This window comes from Lepus europaeus, chromosome 1 (genome assembly GCF_033115175.1).
Source record: "Lepus europaeus isolate LE1 chromosome 1, mLepTim1.pri, whole genome shotgun sequence".
Taxonomy (NCBI): Eukaryota; Metazoa; Chordata; class Mammalia; order Lagomorpha; family Leporidae; genus Lepus; species Lepus europaeus.
The window spans coordinates 2,501,412-2,522,589 of NC_084827.1; the positions used below are offsets into that span (position 1 = coordinate 2,501,412).

Below are 21,178 nucleotides of genomic sequence, written 5' to 3' on the forward strand. Positions count from 1 at the left end.
GTTTTTCACCCTCCCACTTCTCTCTTATCCATTCTCCAGTCAGTGAAATCTCTAAAACACGTTATCTGACCACATCTGTCTTCTTACTTAAACCATTTAATGGATCCTTGATCAATCAGAATAAACCCTAAACTTCAGAGTACAGGACACTATATCCAAAGATCTTACCACTGCCTACCTGACTCATCAGGAACTATTCTCTCCATCCCTTATTCAATAAGCTCAACCACAAATTCACACATGCTACTACTTCTTCCTGGAACACTCTTTGCCCTGCACTTTTCCAAATTAAGCACAGGGTCTTCAAGCAGTTTGTTGGTTTGTTTGTTTATTAGATTTATTTATTTGAAAGTCAGAGTTACACAGAGAAAGGAGAGGCAGAGAAAGAGAGAGAGAGGTCTTCCATCCGCTGGTTCACTCCCCAACTGTCCACTAACGGCCGGAGCTGCACCAATCTAAAGCCAGGAGCTTCTTCCAGGTCTCCCACATGAGTGCAGGGGCCCAAGGACCTGGGCCATCTTCTACTGCTTTCCCAGGCCATAGCAGAGCTGGATCAGAAGCTGGGTCTCGAACTGGTGCCCATATGGGATGCCGGCACTTCAGCGCCACAGCGCTGACCCCCAGATAGTTTAATATCACTTCCTTACAGGGTTCTTTCCTTCCAAACTATATTACAATCTTATTACATTTTCATAGAACCCCATATTTTTTCCTTTTGACACACATCACAATATAGAATGTGTGTATACATATGTATACAGGTTTTTAATCATTTATGTGATGAACATCTCTGATTGCAGAGACATCTTAGCCCAGCATATATAATTTTTAATGCAGTTTTTATTGTTGCTTTTGATCTGAATAGACAGTATGTTTTAGGATAATTACTCTAGCAATGAGACACAGGTTACCCAACATGGCAGTGAAGTTCTACAGGCAGGGAATCCCACTAAAAGCATGCTACAATTATAGAAAGAATTAATGAGCATCAGAACTACTGCTGATGATTTAATACTCTTATAACAAGCCTGGAAGGTAACCAAGAGGGAACTAAGTCATTGAGAGTAAATGATAATTCCAAAAGTGGAAGTCTAAAAACATTTTGTGTAATAATTCGGCTCTAAGTTTAGATAACCAGGTAAGTAGCCTCTGACAGGAACTATAATACCAACTCCAAAAGTAAATCGTCACAATCCCAACACTGACTTGGGTGTGAAAGAAGCCCCTTTAGGTGTGAGCACTGGGCCTAGCAGTTAAGGTACTGGTTAAGGCACCTACACACCACATTTGGGTGCCTGGGTTCAAGTCCCTGATTCACTCCAAATGCGAGCTTCTTGCTGATATGTGTGTGTTCTGGGAAGCAGCAGGTGATGACTCAGGCAGCTGGGTAACATCCACCTACACAGAAGACGTGGATTGGGTTCCCAACTTCCAGCTTCGGCCTCAATCTAGCCCTGGTCATTGTGGGCATTTGGGGAAGGAGCCAGAAAACAGGCATGCTATCTGTCTCTAACTCTCAAACTAACCAAAAAACGAAGCAGCGGCAGCAACTACCACCCCCCCCCCCTTTAGTCAGTGTAATTGTGTCTGTGTTTGGGTTCACTGAGGAGATCCATTAAATCAAGGAATCATAAGCAATGATAAACACAGATCTTAAACATTTCCAATTACAACTGTAAAATGAGGAGGCTGGTGCTGTGGCACAGTAGGTTAATCCTCCACCTGCGGTGCCAGCATTCCATATGAACGCTGGTTCTAGTCCCGGGTACTCCTCTTCCCATCCAGCTCTCTGCTATGGCCTGGGAAAGCAGTGGAAGATGGCTCAAGTCCTTGGACCCTGCACAGGCATGGGAGACCTGGAAGAAGCTCCTGGTTCCTGGCTCCGGATCGGCAGAGCTCTGGCCATTGCGGCCATTTGGGGAGTGAACCAGCGGATGGAAGACCTTTCTTTCTGTCTCTGCCTCTCACTGTCTGTAACTCTCTCAAATAAATAAAATCTTAAAAAAAAAATGGCAAAATGAACATTCATTCTCAAATCTTAGCACCAAAGATCTTCATTTTATTTGAGAGGCATGAGACAGAACAAAACAGAAGCGCAAACACACACACACACACACACATCTCAAGAGAGAGAGAGATCCCACCCCTGGTTTGGTCCCCAAATGCCTATAACAGCCTGACGGGGCTGAAGCCAGAAACTGGGAACTGAATTACTTGAGCCATCACTGCTGACTCCTGGAGTCTGCATCAGCAGCAAGCTGGAGTCAGGAGCTCCAGCTGGGAATCAATATGGGCGCAGGCATCTTAACCTCAAGGCTAAACACCTGCCACGAGACCTTTCTTCAAATGTGATCCACACCTAATTTGACAGCAAATGTTTTTTTATTTATTTATTTTTTTTTATTTTTGACAGGCAGAGTGGACAGTGAGAGAGAGAGACAGAGAGAAAGGTCTTCCTTTTGCCGTTGGTTCACCCTCCAATGGCCGCCGCGGCCGGCGCACCGCGCTGATCCGATGGCAGGAGCCAGGTGCTTCTCCTGGTCTCCCATGGGGTGCAGAGCCCAAACACTTGGGCCATCCTCCACTGCACTCCCTGGCCACAGCAGAGAGCTGGCCTGGAAGAGGGGCAACCGGGACAGGATCGGTGCCCTGACCGGGACTAGAACCCGGTGTGCCGGCGCCGCAAGGCGGAGGATTAGCCTGTTGAGCCACGGCGCCGGCCAGCAAATGTTTTTTAACTGCAGCTTTACTGATCAATTTTTCCAAGAAAACATCTAGTGTTACAGGTCCTGGATCCTAACCAATAATAAATAGTAAGTCAAAGTCCCTGAATAGTCAGATGACTTCTAAGCAGACTTGTCAAATAATGCTCCAATACAAGATGACTTCTAGGCAAAATGTCAGGTAATACTCCAATATGACATTAAAAGGACATATTAGTCAAGCAAATGTTTTTTCAAATGAAGATCAGTTCATCTGACAAATTGATCAGGCAGAGGTAAATTAATCAAACTGAATGGTAGGTTACAATGCAATGGCCAAACACAGTCTACAAAATAGGTACTTACATACGCTGGTGGGTACATAGGAGACCCTTTATTGGGGGCATAAGCAAGCTACATATTTAGTAATATAATCATCTGGAAATTTATGAAAAATCAAGCTTTTCATATTTACTGTTTACACAGGCACTCTCTCTTAGGGTCACATGAGTTTAAAACATGCTGAACAGTGGGCATTCCACCCCCCAGCATCTGATAGTGGTGCTCTTCTCTTGCATGTCTGTCTTCCTGTGACATACTATGACTCACATATACTAAGTTAAGTAATGTATGGGTTATATGATCTGACTTCAACTAAATCTTATTAAAATGGACAGCAGTTTAAAAAATTCCTACAAAGTGTTAAAGATAACACCATTTTTCCTACAGAAAAAGTAAAAACAACTTCCTACCCTAGTACAACCTGTCAACCACAATACAGATAAAAAAAAAAAAATCTAGAACACGAAAAACAAAATTTACAATATGGGATGTAATCCAGTGGTTTACAACCAGGGGCAATTTTGCCCCCAGAAAGCATTTGAAAATACACAGAGACACTTTTGATGTTTGAGAGGAGGGTACTACTAGTACCTGATGGGTAGGGGACAGAGAATCTGCTAAACATACTACAGGACAGGCATTTTGCATAATGGTTAAGATTAGGGACTGGAATACCTACATCCCATATGAGAGTGCCTGAGTTCAAGTTCTGGCTTCACTCGAGATTCAAGCTTGCTGCCAATGAATAAAATGAAAAACAGTAAGTGACAGCTCAAGTAGTTGGGTCCCTGCAGCCCACATGGGAGACCTTGACTGAGTTCTCAACTTCCAATTTCAGCCTGGTCCAACCCTGGCTACTGTGGGCATTTGGGGAATGAGTCAGCAGATGGGAGTTCTCTCTGCCTCACAAATGAATATTTAAAAAAAAAAAAAAAAAGCAAAGCTAATAGTGCCAAGGTTGATAGCTCTCATATAATTATAACAGGAAACTGTCTCATTTAAAAAAATTATCCAAATTATTTAAATTATGGATTTATATCCACTATTATAAAGATCAATCTTGCACTAAGGATATGTGATATTAAAAGACAAACAATCATTACAATTTTAAAGGCTTATTTTATATTTAGCTTAGCTTTTAAAAATTCATGTAAATATGCCCATATTTTATAATGTCTGATCATATTTTTATTTAGTGGTAAGCACATAACTGATAAATAAAACATATGTCATGGGGTAATATGATTAAACTTTTTTTTTAAAAGACGTATTTATTTACATGAAGTCAGAATAACAGAGACAAGAGAGAGACAGAGAGAGAAAGAGAGAGATCTTTCATCTGTTAGTTTACTTCCGAAGATGGCTGCCAACAGCCAGCACTGGACCAGACTGAAGCCAAGAGCCAGAAGCTGCATCTAGGTCTCCCACATGGGTAGCAGAGGCCCAAGCATTTGGGCCATCTTCCACTGCTTTTCCCAAGCCATTAGCAGGGAGCTGGGTCAGAAGCGGAGCAGCCAGGACTCATCAGCATCCATATGGGATGTTGGTGTCGCAAGCAGTGGCATTACCTGCTATTTCACAACAATGGCCCATGATTAAATTTTTATATGGGTAGAACTCAAAAGTTTTAGGTCAGGAAACTACTGATTCAAACAAAGTTAACTAAAGTTTTTTTTTTTTTTTTTTTTTTTTGACAGGCAGAATGGATAGTGAGAGAGAGCGACAGAGAGAAAGGTCTTCCTTTTTGCCGTTGGTTCACCCCCCAATGGCCGCTGCAGCCAGCGCATCTCACTGATCCGAAGCCAGGAGCCAGGTGCTTCTCCTGGTCTACCATGCGGGTGCAGGGCCCAAGCACTTGGGCCATCCTCCACTGCACTCCCAGGCCACAGTAGAGAGCTGGCCTGGAAGAGGGGCAACCGGGATAGAATCCGGTGCCCCAACCAGGACTAGAACCCGGTGTGCCGGCGCCGCAAGGCGGAGGATTAGCCTGTTAAGGCACGGCGCCGGCCTACTAAAGGTTATCAGTACATTAATATAAACAAGTTTATCAAAATTCTAAACTTTTTTGCTAAAAACAAAGAAAAAAGATGAGAGGAAATCAATCTAAGGTAAGGATACCCCAGGGTAGTAAGAAGATTGCAGATAATAATCTGAATTGAAAGCCATCCGTAGAAAACCAGTTAAGATGCCAAAAGGTAAAGAGAACAACATGAGCTGTCAACTTTGGCTGATGAAGACAGGTGGCTGTACCTTACACAACAGCAAATGGAGAAACTCTAACAACATGGTAGTTAAGAGCATGGCAACTGGAGTCACATGGTCTGGGTCCAAATCCCAGGTCTTCCGTTTAGCAGTGTGTTCCCAATCAAGTTGTACAGCCTTTCTAAACCTACTTCATGTATGAAATAGGAATTACAATAGCTGACTCCCTAGATTGTTGTAAAGATTTACTGTACCACCTAGTAGTTAAAAGCACAGATTTTAGGGGCCAGTGCTCTGGCACAGTGGATTACGCTGCTGCCGGCAGTGCTGGCACTCTTTATGGATGCAGGTTTGAATCTTGAATGCTCCACTTCTGATCCAGCTCCCCGCTAATGCACCTGAAAAAGCAGCAAAAGACGGCCCAGGTCCCTGGACCCCTGGCACCCATGTGGGAGACATGGATGAAGCTTCTGGCTCCTGGCTTCAGCCTGGCGCAGCCCCAGCCACTGCAGCCATTCGGTAATGAACCAGTGGATGGAAGATGTATCTCTTTCTCTCTTTCAAATAAAATAAATAAAAGTTAAAAAAAAAAAAAAAAGCACAGACTTTTAGACAATAATTTCAGTTCTGTCACTTAGGTGTGTAATCCTAGGCAAGTTATTTAGCTACCAAATGTCAGTTTCTTGACATACTCCTATTATTTGAATCATACAAACTAAGTTGATCTGAAAATTATATGAGATCTCAGTGTCTGGCACCGAGGATAATAGACTGAAATAATAAGTGAATTAAATACTAAGTTCATTATTTTGATTAATCATCAAATAAATGGCACATCACTATGATACATTTTTGGGAAGCAACAATCTCTATAGCTCTAAAGCAACTGTCTTTTAAACACCTAATGATAGGTTTGTTTCGGCTCAGTAATAAATAGTTACCAAGTAACTACAATGTGCTTACTTTAGCTTGTGCTGAGGGCTTAAGGATACAGGGTTGAGCAAGAGCGACATGCTCCTTGTCCTGAGAGATCTCACAGTTCTTATAGTTTGGGCTTTTCCCCCTAAAGCTAAAAATTCTTACTCCTTTCATTGTTCTTCAATGACTTAGTAACTTCTCACTATTATGTTTACTGAATCCCAAAATGCTATTACATGGCAATTTTCAATTTTGATAGCAGATATAAAAATCAAACCTGCACCAACTCTTAAAAATTGAAATGTAGAAGGCTCACCCTCAAAAATCAGAAACTGGGGAGTATAAAAGTCTGGCATCTGTGCTTTGTAAGGTTTCCCAGATATTTCCAATGTGCAGTTAAAATGAAACGCTAATCTAAAATTTGCCACCCATACCTAAACAAAAGGAAGCATGTTTTAATTTTGTATGAGAGTAAAGTGCATTATTTCCCTCAACTGCACAAGATTAATACAGTCTTTTTTATTCAACCTACATCTGATTTATAGTAAAAGCACAACTCATTAATATAGTCATATTTAAACTTGATGTTATGTATTGAGGACTCCACACAAAATGTCTCTAACATCAAAGATCTGAGCGCACAGTAAGGTAGAAGTGTACAGGCTGGCGCCGTGGCTCAACAGGCTAATCCTCCGCCTTGCAGCGCTGGCACACCGGGTTCTAGTCCCGGTTGGGGCACCAGATTCTATCCCGGTTGCCCCTCTTCCAGGCCAGCTCTCTGCTATGGCCTGGGAAGGCAGTGGAGGATGGCCCAAGTCCTTGGGCCCTGCACCTGCATGGGAGACCAGGAGAAGCACCTGGCTCCTGACTTCGGATCAGCGAGATGCGCCGGCCGCAGCGGCCATTGGAGGGTGAACCAATGGCAAAGGAAGACCTTTCTCTCTCTCTCTCTCTCACTATCCACTCTGCCTGTAAAAAAAAAAAAAAAAAAAAAAAAAGTGTACAATCCCAGACAACTTTACTACAAAGTGGTTACTTACAATAATACAGATGTTTAAAAAATATTAGGAGAGTACCAAACAGATAGGATGAGGAGGTGGGGTGGGGTAAGAACAACACCAAAGAAGTTTACAGCTTCTGAAAAGAAATTCAGAACTGAATTTTAAAAGATGAATAAAAGTGTTTTTCAAAGGGGTATATAAATGGCATTCCGGGAAATACACACGGTGATGAGTCCAGTAACCCAGGGGTTGATCAAAACCAGTATGTTTACTAATCACTTACTTTAATAGATGAAAGGAGAAGAAAATAACCATATTATTATTCTAACAAATGTAGAAAAAATTCTCACAAAGTTCAATGACAATTAATGGCTTTAAAAATAAAATTCAGCAAAGTGAAATGGAAGAAACATTCTTAGACTTCATTTAAGGTATCTCTATGAAGTTTATAAGAAATCACCAAGCATAACAGAAGCATTCCCATTAGAGACAGGAGAAATGAAGGTGACTATCACCCTTACAACTATAATATTGATGTAATAATAGTACTGGTTGAGCACTGCTTATCCAAAATGCTTGGCACCAGAGTGTCCAGATTTCCGAATTTTTTGTATTTGGGATATTTGCATAGACTTTACTGATGAAGCATCTCTAATCTAAAAGCCTCAAATGCTCCAACATATGAAACCTTTACACGTTCAAAAAGGTTGCAATTTCAGATCACAGAATGCTCAACCTGTATATGGAAGGCCCTTACCAACAACATTAGAACAAGAGAGAGAAAGACACACATAAGTATGAGAAAAGAAAAAAACACATCAATTAATATTTGTACATGAGTGTTACTTAAAAATCCAGGACGATCAATTGGTTGAGAAACAGAGTTCTATAAGAGCCAGATACAAAAATCTATGTTCAAAACAAACAAGTTTCCCATATACTACCAAAAATAAGAAAAGATTCTTCTTAAAAACATTTCATTCACAATAGCACAAAAGATTTCCAGTAATGAAACCAACCTTCCACTCCCCAAAATATTAGAACATTATATAAAGAACTATAAACCTTTAAGGAAATTTTTAAAATATCTAAATGAATGAAGCTGTACACCAAGTTCACTAAAAAAACTCAGTATTTGTCATTATAAATCTCTAATATACATGCCTCTATGTGAACATATAAATTAATACAATCACAATCAAAATCTCAATAGGACTTTTTTTTTTGTCATTCAGGATTTGAAAGGCAGACAGAGAGCTTCCATTCACTGGTTCATTACCCGAATGACTGTTGCAGCCAAGGCTTGACCCAGCCAGGAGCCAGGAGGCAAGAACTCAATCCAAATTTCACATGGTGGGGCGGGGGGCGGGGTAGGGGGCAGGATCCCAACTGCTGGAGTCATCACCACTGCCTCCCAGAATCCGCATTAGCAGGAAGCTGAAATCAGGAGTCAGAAACAAGGGTCCAACCCAGTCACAACTTGGGGATGAGGCATCCTAACTGGCTATGACACTTAACTGCTATGTCAGATGCCTCCCTCGCTTCCAACAGGAACTTTTTAAAAATAATTTTCATTTTTCACTTTATTTGAGAGACACAGAAAGAAGAGAATTTTGATATACTCATTTACTTCCCAAATGGCAGCAACTGCCACAGCTGGGTGGTGTGGACCCAAGTATTGAGACATGATCCGCTGCCTCCCAGGATGCACACTGGCAGGAAGTTGAACAGGAATAGCTGGGACTTGAACCAGGCACTCTGATATGGGATGTGGGCAACTGTGCAGAATGCTCCCCCTACCCCAGAGAGACTTTTTTTTTTTTTTTTTTTTTTTTTTTTTTTGGACAGGGCAGAGTGGATAGTGAGAGAGAGAGAGAGAGACAGAGAGAAAGGTCTTCCTTTTTGCCGTTGGTTCACCCTCCAATGGCCGCTGCGGCCACGTGCTGATCCGAAGCCAGGAGCCAGGTGCTTCTCCTGGTCTCCCATGCAGGTGCAGGACCCAAGGACTTGGGCCATCCTCCACTGCCTTCCCGGGCCATAGCAGAGAGCTGGCCTGGAAGAGGGGCAACCGGGATAGAATCTGGTGCCCCAACCGGGACTAGAACCCGGTGTGCTGGCGCCGCAAGGCAGGATTAGCCTGTTAAGCCACGGCGCCGGCCTCCCAGAGAGACTTCTCATGAACTTGACAACTCGACTATAATAGTCACACGGAAGAGTAAATGTGTTTATGTTTGACATAATAAGCAAAGAGGAGAAACTGGCATTAAGACACAAAAAAACATTATAAAGTAGTACTACAGACTTGAGGCTGTTATAGACAAACTGGTTACGAGCCCACAAACACAAAGGAGGTTTACAAAGTTCATGGAAAAATGGAATTAAAAGATAATGTGAATTGTCCATGAACTCTATGAAGCCTACTCAAAGGCCCATGAGAATCTAGTATATAATTATTAAAGGCTGCATCACAAACCAGTGAGAACAGGAATGTACACGCATCCACAACGGTACTGGAATAATTATCCTCCATATATCTTCAAATCTCCACATGAACAGATCGTATAAAATTTAACAAAATTTAAACCTTAAGTTCATGAGAAGACAAGATAGAGAATACCCTTCCCAGGAAGAAAAGGTTTCTAAATAAGAAACAGAAACCAAAAATCATAAAGGAAATTTGATCTTTTAAACATTAACAAAAAACTTCTTTATAGCAGAAGAGCAGAAGAATATATTTTAAACATATAAAGAATAACATCCGTTACAGAAAATACCTATAAATAAATTTTAAAAACAGCACAACATACAAGTGGGCATAACATATCTACAAATAATTCAAAAAGAAACATATCCAAAGACTAATAAATGTGAAAATATATTCAACCTCACTAGTAATCTGTGATGACAATTAAAGTGATATAATTTCTTTTTACAAAATTTGTAAAGCTTGCAAAACATAGGTTAAAGAACTATAAACCAAACCCTTTGTAACTGTAACAATAATTTAAGAAACAGAGCATTCCAAGTACCTAAACTCTCCCACTGTGTCATTCCTCATCATGTCCATTTTGATAGTGGATGTAATGACTATTGATGGTGAGTCATCACTACCACTCATCACTTTTGTGATAATTACTCCCTTGATTTCCTTATAATTGTAGTATCTTTACTTGTAATGCTAGTATGTATAGTCATATTCCTAAGTAGCATTGTTGTTTTTAAACTGTTTATGAATAGAGTAATCTTTATAACTTCAAATATTTGACTAATACTATTTTGTGGGATTCATATTGATTCAGGAGCGTTTTTGTCTATTTAAACTACATTTTTATTCCATAAGTAAATACATGATGATTTATCTATTACACTGCTGATATTTGAGTTTTCTATTTTTGCACTAATATGAATAATGCTGTGATGAACATTCTTATCTATGCTTCCAAAGTTCACATATTCATACATTTCTCTAGGGCAACTGCTGGCTCTCAGAGTATGATTACTGGACTAGCAGCATCAACATTGCTTGAGAACTAGTTAGATTGTGTATAAGTCCCCACCCCTTTCCTATCTAATCAGAAACTCAGGGCTGGGGCCCAGCAGTTTTAACAAGACCTCCAAGTAATTCTGATACACACTCAAGTTTGAGAAGCAGTGGACTAGGGTAACTGCCTCAGAGTGGAACGACTAGTTTTAGAACAGCCTATTATTTTCCAAAGTTGTTCTGACAATTACATTCCCTTCAGGAAGGGAATAAAGTTTCCACTGCTCCATGTCATCAGCAATGTTTGACTGATACTGTCGGATGCTTTCATACCTGCCACTTTCATTAATATAAAATGGTCTCTCACTGTGGTTTCAATTTTTATTCCTCTAATTGTTAATGAGATCAGAAACTTCCTAAATTTATTAATCATTTAAATTTCTTCCTTTTTAAAAAACGCCTGGACTGGCACTGTGATGTAGTGGGCTAAGTCTCTGCCTGCGGTGCCGGCATCCCGTATGGGCACAGGTTCATGTCCCCGCTGCTCCTCTTCCAATCCAGCTCTCTGCTATGGTCTGGAAAAGCAGCAGAAGACGTCCTAACTGCTTGGGCCCCTGCATTCACCTGGGAGACCCAGAGGAGGCTCCTGGCTCCTGGCTTTGGATTGGCTCAGCTCCAGCCATTGTGGCCATCTGGGGAGTGAACCAGTGGATGGAAGACCTATAAACAAATAAAATCTTAAAACAACAACAACAAAACCTGTTCAGCTTTGTTTTTTGTTTTCTCTTGTTTCCTTTTCTCTATTTGGTGTTCTGTCTTTATCTTGATAATTCACAGGGAAGATTTCTTCCATGCCAAAAAAAACTTTGTTGCAAACCCCCTCCACACACTAACACTTCATTTATGTACAGTCAAATATAAAGACATCTCTTTAACTCTTATGCATATGTTTCCTGAACTCAAGATTAGGGAGTAAAAGTCAGGTTGCTATGTCAGATACTCTCTGCCCCAGGGCCGGTCCAAGGAGAGGACTGTCACTTGAAAATGGGAATGTGTAATAGGTAAGACACAGAATCAACCTAAAAGCCCGTCAACGGAAGACTGGAGAAAGAAATTATGGGATATGTACCCTATGGAATACTACACAGTGGTAAAATTTGCAACAAAATGGAAGAATCTGGAAAACATCATATCAACTGAAATAAGCCAGTCCCAAAGTGACAAATATCATATGTTCTCCCTGATCTGTGACAAATAACAGAGCACCTAAAAGGAAACCTGTAGAACTGAAACTGAAACTGTGAGAAGCAATGACTCGATCAGGCCTTGTCCTGACTGTCGAGGAACAGCTTTCTACTTTATTCTTTGTAGTATTGCCTTTCTCTACTTATGAAAATTGATCCCTGTAAAAAATAAGAGTGGGAATAAGAGACGAAGGAGATGTACAGATCGGTACACGTTCCCTGGTACTTACCACTTAAGGGTAAAACTAAAAACTTATTATAGGACTCCAAATCCCATTCAGTTGGCAGGTACTAATGCCATTGTACTAGTTAAAGTGTTCATCTTAAGTGTATAACTGATCATAAAGATAAGAATAAGTGTCATAGGAATCACATAAATAAGACCAAGTGCCTGCTAATAACAGCAGAGAATTAAAAAGAAGAGGCTGATCCAGCATGGGAAGCAGGCCATACCAGCAGACTCATAGAATGACAAATGTCCTAAACAGCATTCTGCATTCTGGCCTCAGAATCAGCCTTTAAGGCATTCGGATCTGGCTGAAAAGCCCATTAGAGCATTTCAGGCATGGAAAGCCAAGACACTGTGGCAAAAAATGACCTACATGAAAGATCCCTGTGAGATCCTGGTAGAAAGAAGCGGCCATCAAAGGAGATACCTTTCTCTGAGGGGAGGAGAGAACTTCCACTTTGCTTACAGCCTTGTCTAAATAATGACCAAGTTTGTGGACTCAAGAGGCTTCCATAGCCTTGGCAGCTCATGACAAGAGCCTCGGGTGACCACTGATGTCATAAATAAGAATGTCAACTGTTAAATAAACAACGGGAGTCACTGTACACTTGTTCCCCATGTAAGACCTTTGTCCTTTAGGAGTTGTACTATAAGAATTAATGGTAACAATAGTCTTCAAACAGTACTTTATACTTTGAGTCTGTGTGGGTGCAAACTGTTGAAATCTTTACTTAGTATAGAGTTGATCTTCTGTATATAAAGGTAATTAAAAATAAAGAATGGTATGGGAAAGGGAGTAGGAGGTGGGATGGCGGGTATGGGGGGAAGAACCACTATAATACAAAAGCTGTACCTATGAAATTTATATTTATTAAATAAAAGCTTTTTTAAAAGAAAATGATAATATTGCAGATGAAACTGGGTTAAATAAAATATACTATTAAAGTTAAAAAAAAAAAAAGAAAATGGAAATGTATCAATGGATGACAGACAACACTGTGCCCACATACCAAGCACGTTCTTTTAGACTGTGGACTAGCTCTGGTAATGAAAGACAGAAATTGCAGCAGGGTTCCTTTTTGAGTCTCCCTGTGAAGAGACCAAGCCTTCAGGCATCCAAGCCCACCATTCTATCCAGTTTCACTGCTTCCTGCCTTCCCAAGTAGGAAATTCTCCTTTATGCCCAATCTCCTTCTACTCCCACTCCCAGTCTCATGATCACAATGCAGAGACCTTCACAGGAGCAGGTCCATACCAGCCTCTCCTTTAAGCGTGGCTGGATACCAACTGAGGCCCTTCACCACACGGATTACCAACAACCCTCTGTGCATCGTAACAGTATGAATCTGAAAGGGTGGGGAGAACACATCAAAAAGGCGGAAGCGTAGATTCCCTTAGTGCCTAGTATTACAGGGCACTTAAAGCACATTCTTTTCTGAGCCAATCAGCTGGAGGATCACTGTAGCTAAATACAGATAGAGTAAGTAATACAGCCAGGCAAACGCCTACCACAGCCAGTGACAAAGAGCAGCTTGGAGAGTGAGGGGTGAGTGGTGGAGAGAGGAGTCTCAGCCCCAATCCTCTTTTGCCATTGGCTACTCTTGTCCCCTGCAAATCCCAGAGGGTGCCAATGAGGAGGGGGACTATAAGCTGAGGTAAAAACACTCAAGGATATTCAAACAAAATACAGTAAGGACTAGCATCAGTCTTCCCCCTGCACCCTACCGGGGAGAAATACTCTCATGGGGACTAGTATTCATGAGAATCTGTAAGAGACAATTTCAGTGGCTCTAACCCCATACACACAGCAGCTGCCTGTGCTGGAAACTTTTCAAATCAGTGATTGCAGGAACAAAGAGTGTTTTCAGCTTCTTACAATGACACCCAGGCTTTACCAAGACTGGTTAAGTCCTAATACCATTCACCTTCTGTCTTAACCCTGGAAAAGGGTGAGGGGGCAGGGGAGAAAGGTGCTCAGGTACCAGGTTAAGCTTACTGATCAGCAGCCTAGATTTCAGCACTGTTCCTTCTCTTTGGTCTGTCTAGCATGGTGATCATAAATTAGAAAAAATTATTGCTGGCCTGTGGGAACTAAAAGGGGAGGGGTGGCAGAGAAGACAGGGCATTAGGGAGCTCTACTTCAGGACTGAAGACAACCACTTAGACTGCTTTAAGAGTCATAGACAGCTCCCCATACCATGTTCCCTTCCTCATCTCCACAAATCCCTTTGGGATTACCCCCCTTTGGATTACAATTCGTCTTCCACCTATCCCTAAGGAGCTGGCCCTGTGGAGAAGCATATTGCTTTATTTTGTTTTCCCGAGGTCCTGCCCCTGGGTTCACCTGTAGAGGTCTCTTGGCTCCTGATTTTGGGTGCACACAGCTCTAGATGTTCCATGCCAAGAAGGTCAGATCAGGAACAACTTCCCACTCCCACAGCCTGGGATCTGCGCTTCCTTAGTTCTTGGCATCACATGCAATGACGACAGGTCTGGAGGGAAACATGCAGTGCACTCCATCCCTGTGGTGGGGGAAGAATTCTGCAGACTCTCGGGTGGAAGGGAAGTAGGGCCTAAACCCTCAGACTCCCGGGCAGGACTGTCTCTGTCTCAGCTATCAGAGTCCATTTTTGCATTCTTCTTACGGAGCCTCTCTAGCACTTTCTGACAAACCAGTCCCAGGCATCTCAAGAGAGACTGATAGTCAAAGAGGCTCTGCTTCTCTCCAAAATGGTTCTGCACAACCTGGCCTTGAAGGTGCAGGTGATCTTTGCAAGCTACCTCATGGAAGTGCTAATACTAGAGGAAGGACTTCTCCATTACACCTCGTAGGGGCTCGGGGCAGGAATACTTTGCTTCCATCAAGTGGCAGACTGCAACTCTGATGGTCTCATGCTGTATACATTCACTGTAGGCTGTGCTATCTCCTGGATGTTTCTCTTGTTCAAAGCCAGGCTCACTGCGGCAAGCATTCTGGTCATCAGGTGGTGTCCAGGCAGGGACAATTCATGTACTTAGAATATCCAAGCCATCATTGCGGTAGAAGTTGGGGTTAAATCTCACTGTGCTACTGCCCACTGTCGACAGCTGGACTGAGGTGGGTGGACGGGACTGTCAGGTGAACACAGAAACATGAATGAGGAAATCCCCTTCATTGTGGAGTATCCAATGGATGAGATCTTATTCACGTCAGCAGTACCAAGTACAGTGAATATTCCTGGAGTAGCTCTAGTAGCTGGTTCTAGTCCCGGCTGATCCTCTTTCAATCCAGCTCTCTGCTCTGGCCTGGGAAAGCAGCAGCAGATGGCCCAAGTGCTTGGGCCATTGCACCTGCATGGGAGACCTGGAAGAAGCTCCTGGCTCCTGGCTTCAGATCAGCACAGCTCCAGCTATTCCGGCCATTTCAGGAGTGAACCAGTGGATGGAAGAGTTTTCTCTGTGTCTTCCTCTCACTGTCTGTAACGACCTCTCAAATAATAAAAATCTTAAAAAAAAAAAAAAAGTAAGATACACTACCTTCTTCTGTTAAAAAAGGGAGGGTTCCCTCTCTTGGAGTCCCCCTCCATGCCGCTCTGGCTGAGGGTCTTTGACTCGAATAAATTTTGCTTTTTAAATCTTTGTTTGTCAGCTTGGAAGTTGTTCTTCCATGTGAGACAAAGAACCAGGTAATAATACTTTCTCTGTGGCCATTTGCCCATAACGTTTTGTGCGGTGACTCACAGAAACTCCAATGTGACGCAGGTCCTGCTCGCGTTAGACTCCAGCCAGTATCAGATCATCGCACCAGACCGATGAGCATGCAGACGGCTGTCACCTTTTTCAGAGTCTTACTCTCCTTCATAGTAATTTCTCTCATCTTTTCGAAAACACTGGGTCCCTGTCAGCCAGTTAAAAGCCATGAGCGCGGCTGACGGGCTTAGGACTCCGGGGCAAGGCTTGATCAATCCCTGGAGCTGAGATTCTACCCTGACCCTTCTTTTCTCCGATGTGGACTGGTCCTTCGTGTGGGACTGGAAGAAGGTCTCAAGACAACGGATGGCTTCTGGCTGGGGCTATGCTGCAGTGCTTCCAGGAGATCTCTTGGCTGGGCAGCCAGACCCCGACAGCAAAAGTGGTGCTGGGCTGGGGAATGCACTTCCTGCCCTCTTGAAGTCCTCCTGAGCTGTAAAGCCAGAGGTTCCACTCTTCACGGTCTTGCCTCAGCTCTGGGAATGCTGGTCCAACTCAGCTTCCTTTCATGGGAGCTGGTCCAAATACAAGACTGGGTTTACAGCCCGTGAAGGTCGGCTGAAAACTGCATTCTGCTCCTTCCTCCTTGGAGATTAATCTGTCCGTGAGACTGGGTGCAGCCTGGAGCGAGGCCATGGGCTCCGCGCTCCATGCCTCAGTGACTTTTCTCAATCTCTGTCTCTCTGCTCCTCTCCAGGTCTCAACTCCTAAGACTCAATTTCCTGGTCCCATTAGTGGGTATTTCCTAGACATTTTGTTCGTTAGCTCTGGGTTAAAGTTTAATTACCTCGTTTGTAGACAGGTAGCTTTTCTATCTAGACTCCTATTAAGTGCCTACATGACCTGAACTTGTGTAGACAAGGCTCATCATGTCTCTGGTATCTCCTATCTTCCTTGCTAAATTCTCTCTTCTGGATCACTTCTGTCTGGTCCTTCCTATGTGGTATGTACCTCAGGGGAAGTTTATTGGGAATTTTATTCCCTCACTCTGCTTCTTTGTGACTTCACGTGCCCAGTCACCAACGTAGGTGTTAACCAGGACTGGCACACTTTCACCAAACTCTAGCTTAGAAACACCTTTGCTGGGCTGGTGCTGTGGTGCCAGCATCCCATATGGGCGCCAGTTTGAGTCTCAGCTGCCCCTCTTCCAATCCAGCTCTCTGCTGTGGCCTGGGAAAGCAATGCAGATGGCCCAAGTACTGGGGTCCCTGCACCCGTGTGGGAGACTGGGAAGAAGCACCTGGCTCCTGGCTTCGAATCGGCACAGCTCCAGCCACTGCGGCCATCTGGGGAATGAACCAACAGAACGAAGACCTTTCTCTCTGTCTCTCCCTCTCACTGTCTATAACTTTACCTCTCAAATAAATAAAATCTTTAAAACACAAAACACACACACACACACCTTTGCTAAGGCTCTCACCATGAAGGCTCATTGTTGAAATCAGGCCTATTAGACAAGATTCAAGGTTAAGAAGCATAGAACAACTATTTTTCCTCATGTGGAAGAACAAAGTAACATTATATATTTGACCAGGCAGAGGCCCAGTCTAGACACCACCAGAGAGGAAACTGATCACTCTCTGTGTGTGCTGTCTGTCAATACATATTCTAAGCTACAGGCGTGGAAGGCTGAGCAAGAGTGGGTGGCACGTGCTGATCCTACCCTCACCTTCCTCCCTTCCCTGTGGGCTTCAGTGCATGTCTGGACACCAGAGGCAGCTAGAGTTTTGAGACATATCTCAAACTCAGCAGATATAAAACCTGAAGCATGCTTCCATTTTGATGCTCTCATTCCAGCAAGGAGGCAAACCACCTACTTTGAAATCTCTTGACCCCTGAGCTTACAGAAACATGCTTCACCTTTTCTGCACTACCATCTGTTATGCTTACAAGCTAGAGGATGAAGAAGTTAGCCTCACTGTTGTGAAACGTGCCAGCCCCTCTACTGGGACTCTGCTAACTGGCCTCTTGTCCCTGTTACCCCACATGTGCTTCAATATGCATTACATTCTTTTCCGGCCTATCACAGAGTCCTTGGGTCTGTTCAAGGAGTCAACAGGGTTCTTCTGTTACGGCTTGTGACTGTTGTTGAGGATTTTAATTCCATTGCCTTCCTTGTTGTAATTTTGCCTGAGGGCTTCCTGTCAAGAATTTAGGCCCAGGAACTTCAGATGCTATTGAATACATACGGATTAATCCACATGATGACTTCCTGAGATACCTCCTGACCTGACTCCCCCATGCCTGAGGCTGGTTTGACTCAGAGCCCCACAATTAGACACTTTCAGCATTGGCTTTTGGTTTTGGGGTGTTAGGTCATTGTCTCTTTGCAGGGCCTCCAGTTTTTCTCTACCCTGCCTCTTCATGGGCTCTTACTGGAGCGTCCTTGTAGGTCGTTGCCCTTTATTCTGCGCCCTATCACACTCTCCTCCTTAGGAATCTCTGGAGGGGTGCCCTCTCCCACTAAACCCAGCATAACAGCGAACAATCTCTTGTGCACTTCTCCCTGGCACATCGGCCTCTAGCCTACAGTCACCCTTGAGACCCATCTTGCAGCTGCTGAATCTGTTGTTTCAGAGGCAGTCCCAAGTAGTTGACTGTTGACTAAGCATCAATGGCTTAAGATTTTTTGGGGGACAAACTAGATACAAATTCAATTAAAATCTAAAAAGATGTCTTTGGTAAGTAACAATCTCATGCATGAGAATTTGGTTCAACTATAACTGAACATTGGGTTTAAAGAAATTGCTTTTTGAACCTAGGAAGATCACAGCCTTTAAAAATATCGCTTTGTACCTTGCCGAACTTGTTTTGCAACACGGCTCAACAGGTTTCTGATAGCAAAGGGTAAGCAGTGCTTGTTGTAGGCCCCCTAAGGTGAACTTTGCAATCTCTGGTCTAATATCACTGATTTATAGCTAGAGTTTTGTAAAAAGTGTAGAATTCCATATAAATGTAATTTTGACCTTAAGATAGAGGTACGATATAATATCAGCATCTTCAGTCATCCAGGTGTAATTGCTAAATGTAAATTTGGTAAAGCAAATGAGATAAATGTGTCTAAACGTAAACTTGGTAATCTTAGCACTTTATATTCTATGGAAAAACAATTTGGGTTGGCTAACATGCTTTCATAAATTGTCCATATGAAAATAGTTCAACACCACTTGAAAGCAACTAAGGTTGAAATTCTATGTGTTATCTTATTTAGAAAGTTGTCTTAATTTGGAGATTACTAAAGGGTTATTTCAAAATCTAAATTAAGGAAATCAGCAGATGGAAAGCAAAAGCTATTAATCTATTTTACATAAACTAGAATCTGATCATCTGTTAAACCAATGAGGTTTCTGCAATGCATATATGTTAGTAAATATTTTGAAATGTTTAAAAACTGCAGCACCTCCTTTTAATAGTTTTTGTTTAATTGGTGACTGTCAGTTTTCTAGCCAGCTCCACTAAGCTCCTTTCTTTTCCCTAGATCTGACTTTGTTAAAATTGCTCCAAGTTATGTGCTAATTTTTTATTTGCGATTCTTGGGATGACCAAAGAGACACAGATTTTGTGTTCTGTTGAAGTAATCTATTGTGTTCTCTCAATGTCTCTGTTAAATCCTGATTATTTAAAAATGATCTGAATTGTTTTATTAAGAGTTATGGTTTGTTTGAATATATACTTATTCTAAAGCATGAGTAATCACTTGGTATCAATGATCAAATCTGGTCTATGTTATGTCATGATGTTTAGGGATCCTGTTTCTATCAGATATTTTAAGCCTTCTTGGCATCTTCAACAGGCATTCAAAAATCAAAGTTTCAAATTATTTGGACTTTGATATTTCCAGTTGGGCTCCTGGAAATACAAAGGATATATGTCTCTCCAACTATTAAGGCTATTTAGATTATATTAAAAGTACTATCAAGATGTGAGGCAGTGCTGAATTTTAAGTTATGATAATGTAAAATGTTACTGATACAAATGTCCACAAGTTAAAAAGTCTACTGATCTTGTTGTGTTGTTTTCAGACATGATGGCTATCTTAGTGACAAAGGCTCAGAGGCATAAAAGGGTTAAGTGACATATAAAATCCTACAGGTGCTTTCAAAATACTGTGTGGAATAAGCAAGTGTCTCTTCTCGTTGGTTAATGAGTTTATCATTTCAAACACAGCTATTTGAAGCCTTTGCCATCTACAATTTTGTATTCTCCAAACCCTAAAAATCAAATTTACTGCTCATGAAGTTTAAACATTATTGGTTCTGTGTTTAAATGTGTCCTCTTTTACGTTACAAAGGACCTCTTTTTCCCTGACCTCTATTGTACTCAATACTTTGGGACAGTTCTGTAAGAAGATAAAGCCAAGAATGTACTACAGGTTCCAACTTAGATTAATTCAAGTTACTAAGAGCAGGAAGCAATTCTAATTGATTGATGGTTAAAAAAAAAAAAGTTAAAGATTTTAGGAAACTATTATTGAAATTGCTTTATTGTTCTACCTTGTATGTTATGTTATACATATGCACATACTGTATGTCTACATGGAAAAATTTATTCATTAACAGCTCTATTTTAATTGGCTTATAGATTAACTTAGCAGTTGAAATTTATGAGCAATATTTTATCAAATATACCTTTTTTGCTTCATGTGACCTAAATCTCTGTACCAGGTGTTTTAAATTTGTTGACATGTTTGTACTTGGCTTTGCTGGCCAAACAAGTTAGACTTGTGTTAGATATTTAAGTGATGTTTCCAAATACATGTACTCTTGAGGTTTATAAAAGGCATTGGACCTTTTTGTAAATGTCTTCATAGTTGTTATTTAACAGTTAAAATTGTTTGCTAAGTTTTCATTTGATATTGTTATTGTCAGTAAGTTATCTGGGAAGCCTGACTTGTTCCCTCATTTCTCTATTCTCTTCAAGGAAACATTCTATTCTGAAGGACCCTCCAGGATGTACCTTTAGATCTTCAGACCTTATAAATGTGATGGTTAACATTTTTCTGTAATAATAGCACAGCCAAAATGAGAGCTTAAATTATGATTTCACAGCTAGATTTACCATGGGCACGGTAAACAGGCAAAACCTAACTTTTCAATTCAAAGGTAGGGAGAGTTTTACTAATGACATCAAATTTTATAGATAAGGTGGTCATCATGTTTGTTAAAACAAGGACATAGCTTTCTTTATGGGCATTGTCTACCTTACAGAAAAACCACGATCAGAACATGCCTGTGAGTATAGATTTCCAGTTGAGGCCACCAAATATTAGAGATGGGACTTGAGCCCCCCCTTGACTTGCATCCTCTTAAAGGTTTCCTCTGGTCTGCTTT

General features: G+C 41.7%; 1 protein-coding gene and 1 pseudogene across 4 annotated transcripts in view; both read right to left on the reverse strand.

Moving 5' to 3' along the window:
- BRAF (B-Raf proto-oncogene, serine/threonine kinase) overlaps positions 1-21,178 on the reverse strand; it is a 200,715-nt gene that overhangs the window by 139,676 nt on the left and 39,861 nt on the right. The gene's annotated exons all lie outside the window — the stretch shown is intronic.
- On the reverse strand, positions 14,693-15,274 carry LOC133770209 (ubiquitin-conjugating enzyme E2 Z-like; annotated as a pseudogene).